Source organism: Bison bison, unplaced genomic scaffold, assembly GCF_000754665.1.
Source record: "Bison bison bison isolate TAMUID 2011002044 unplaced genomic scaffold, Bison_UMD1.0 scf7180017858886, whole genome shotgun sequence".
Classification (NCBI taxonomy): domain Eukaryota; kingdom Metazoa; phylum Chordata; class Mammalia; order Artiodactyla; family Bovidae; genus Bison; species Bison bison.
In genome coordinates, this window is record NW_011489458.1 from 208,237 (window position 1) to 212,029 (window position 3,793).

Below are 3,793 nucleotides of genomic sequence, written 5' to 3' on the forward strand. Positions count from 1 at the left end.
ATGAGGTCAGGAGGGTGGGGCCCTCATTATGGGATTGGTGTCCTTAGAAGGAGATACCCTTCCCTCCTCATGCCTGCCCAAGAGCTTGCCTCCTCTCCTCTTGCCTTGTGAGGACACAGCCAGCAGGGGGCGTGCGTGCGTGCTAAGTCACTTCATTACTTTTCCACTCTTGTGACCCCCCTGGACTGTAGCCCGCCAGGCTCCTCTGTCCATGGGATTCTCCAAGCAAGAATACTCAAGTGGGTTGTCAGTCATTTCCTTCTCCAGGGGATCTTCCTGACCCAGGGATCGAACCTGCATCTCTTGCATCTCCCGTGTTGGCAGGTGGGTTCTTTACTGCTGAGCCACCTGGGAAGCCCTAGCACAGGGTGGTCTACAAGTTAGGAAGAGAACATTCCCCGGAACCAGACCATGCTGCCACACGGAACTTGGACCGCTAGTCTCTAGAACCGGAATATCTCCATGGAGATATTCACTAAATATCTCCGTGGAGCCCCCCGTCTGTGGTGTTTTGTTAATGGTGGACCGAGCTGACTGAGACTAACCACAAAGTCCTTCTAGCTTGTAGTTCAATTCTTCAACTTGGAGGCCTAGGAGGCGGGATGCACAAAGTGGCCGATGACCTGGAACACAGTTTGGCACAATTACCAGCAGTTTCCAATCTATAGACCTGGGTCTGAATCTCAGCTTTGTCACCTGTAACCTAGTGACCTCAAGCAAGCCACTCAACAGTTTCAACATAGTGGGTGGGAGTGTGGGCTCCAGACCCCAATGACCTGGGTTTGAATCCTTCTCTAACTATTGGCTGTGCAGCCTTGGTCAACACTCATAGCCTTTGACTTTGTTTCCTGTTCTGTAAAATGGGAAAAGCATTGGTTCTTATTTCATAGAGAGATCACTGAGAGGATTAGATGACATTCTACATACTTAGAAGTAGGACTGGGGTATGGTGAGCTCTTTGTAATGTTGGAGATTTTTCCTTAGCCCCAGTTTCTTCCTCTCTAAAAGGAAGTTGAGAATGCTTACCGTGCAAAGGGACTATGGCTTCAATGATTTAGTGTGTGTGTGATAGCATTTGACATCTTGTAGATACCCGATAAATTGCTATTATCAATGCTAATCCATAGAAGTTCCCCTGACAGCAGCTCAGTGCCTGGATAAACTTAAAAAAAAAATCATTCTTTTTATTTTGGGGGGGCTGCATCGGGTCTTAGTTGGGCATGCAGGATCTTTCGTTGAGCGGTCAGGGTTAGTTGCCCTGAGTGTGTGGGATTTTAGTTGCCAAATCAGGAATCAAACCTGCATCTCTTGCATTGAAAGGCTGATTCTTAACCACTCTACCACCTGGGAAGTCCTTCGTCCTGTATTTTTCTCTGCGAAGGAAGAGAATGTAGTTACCCCATCCATGCACCCATTCACCCTCTGGGTCCCCTGGGATGGAAAACTCTTGGCTCCAAGAGACGCTAGACTATTTGTTGAGCCTGGAGTGGGTGGCCTGCCACAGCGGGGCCAGCAGGACGCCTGGACCAGGAGAGCTCCAGTTTCGCTGCATGTTAGCTGTTGGCTTGGGTAGCACTTCTACCAGCCTCAGCTTCCTCTTGAGAGTCCCCTGGACTGCAAGATCAAACCAGCTAATCCTAAAGGAAATCAACCCTGAGTACTCTTGGGTAGGACTGATGCTGAAGCTGAAGCTCCAATACTTTGGCCACGTGATGCAAAGAGCCAACTCATTGGAAAAGATCCTGATGCTGGGAAAGATTGAGAGCAGGAGAAGGGGGCAGCAGAGGATGAGATGGTTGGGTGGCATCACCAACTCAATGGACATGAGTTTGAGCAAACTCTGGGAGATGGTGAAGGACTGGGAAGTCTGGTGTGCTGCAGTCCATGGGGTCGAAAAGAGCAGGACACGACTGAGTGACTGAACAACAGCTTTCTCACCTGTACAACGGAGCTGAGAAACCCTGCCTCACTCCCTCATGGGCTATGGTGAGGCTTGACTAAGCAGGGATATAAAGACTTGCCCATGGCCCATGACATACAGGAGTGAGGGTGACAGGCTCTCCACCTCCTCGCCCCCATTCCTTCACTCCCCCCACCACCCTGGGGCCAGAGGTGAATCTCTGAGCTAAGTCTATTTCTGACCTCCATCTCTTCTCTGCCCCCTGCAAACCCATAGTTTCCAGGGAAGAGTTTAAGATGCCTTCGGACTCTAGAGCCCTGCATGGACTGGAATAGCTGAGGAGTCACCCCCACTCAACTCCCTGGCAGGTCTCCTGGCCACTGTTCAATGTCCTACAGCAGGTGGGACTTTTCTGGGTCAAGGTGATGAGCTGGCTCTGCCGTCCCTGGGGGTGGAGATTCAGTGTCCTTCCCCCTCAGCAGGCCCCCAACACATCCCATCCAGCCCGCAGAGATGCTGTGGGGGCATGGGGAGGCAGACAGAGGGTCAGAATTGCCCCTCAGGGTCCTTCATGCTGAGGTGCGGTTTTTCTCTCTGAGCCCACCTGAGGAGGCAGGCAGGGGCCAGGTTTAGCATTTTTATCCCCATTTAGTTAACTAATTGAATTAATTAAATCAACCCTGAATATTCATTGAAAGGACTGATGCTGAAGCGAAAGCTCCAATACTTTGGCCACCTGATGCAAAGAGCCATCTCATTGGAAAAGACCCTGATGCTGGAAAAGATTGAAGGCAGGAGAAGTAGGGGACGACAGAGGATGAGATGGTTGGATGGCATCACCAACTCGATGGACATGAGTTTGAGCAAGCTCCGGGAGAGGGTGACAGACAGGGGAGCCTGGCATCCTGTAGTCCGTGGGGTCGCAAAGAGTCTGACACGATTGAGCGACTGAACAACAACAAGCTAATCAATTAACTTTTAAAAGCCAAGTATTGAACCTGCCCCCTTGGCAGTGAAAGAGCAGAGTCCTAACCACTGGACCTCCAGGGAATTCTCTTGTCCCCATTTTAGAGTGAAGAAAACGGAAGCTTCAAGAAGAAAAGCGATCACACAAAACTTGCACATGAATGTGCACAGCAGCATTATTCATAAAAGCCCCAAAGTGCAAAGAACCCAAAGGCCCATCCCCAGATAAAGAGATGAACGTGTGGTTTATGTCTTTATGTGGTTCACCACGAGACAGAACATGATTCAGCCATAAAAAGAAATGAAGTTTTGATAGAGCTATACGACAGCTAGACTTGAAACCTTGAACCTTGAAGTCATGCTGCTAGGTGGAAGAAGCCAGTCATAAAAGATGACATATTACCTGATTCCACGTATGTGAAATGTTCAGAAGTGGCAAACCCATGGAGATGGGAAGATTAGTGGTTCTAGGGGTTGGGAAGGGCGAAGGAAAATGAGGAATGACATCTAATGGGTACAGAGTTTCTTTTTGGGGGTGATGGAAATGTCCTCAAGTTGACTATCGTGATGTTGCATAGCTCTGTAAATACACTAAAAGCCACTGACTTGTCCATCATAAACAGATAAATTATATAGTGTGGGAACGATACCTCAATAACACCGTTAGGGAAAAGGAAGACAGGCAGCAAAGCTACCCAGGATGACAGCAGAAAAGCAGGAGATGCCCTGGGGTGCACTCCTGGGTGCCCCCTACCCTACCTGGGTGAGGGTGGCAGGTGGCAGGGAGAGAAACTCGACCTCCCTTTCTCCAGGAAGCAAGGCGGTCCTGGGCGGCCCACTGCACAGTTTTCCCAGGCCTGGTACTGTGCTTGGCAGTGACAGCCTGTGCTGGGAGGTCGCCGGGGGTGGAGGGGAGGGAAGGAGGGG

At 50.1% G+C, this 3,793-nt stretch overlaps 1 protein-coding gene across 1 annotated transcript in view; it reads right to left on the bottom strand.

Moving 5' to 3' along the window:
• CSDC2 (cold shock domain containing C2, RNA binding) overlaps positions 1 to 3,793 on the bottom strand; it is a 14,317-nt gene that overhangs the window by 4,682 nt on the left and 5,842 nt on the right. The gene's annotated exons all lie outside the window — the stretch shown is intronic.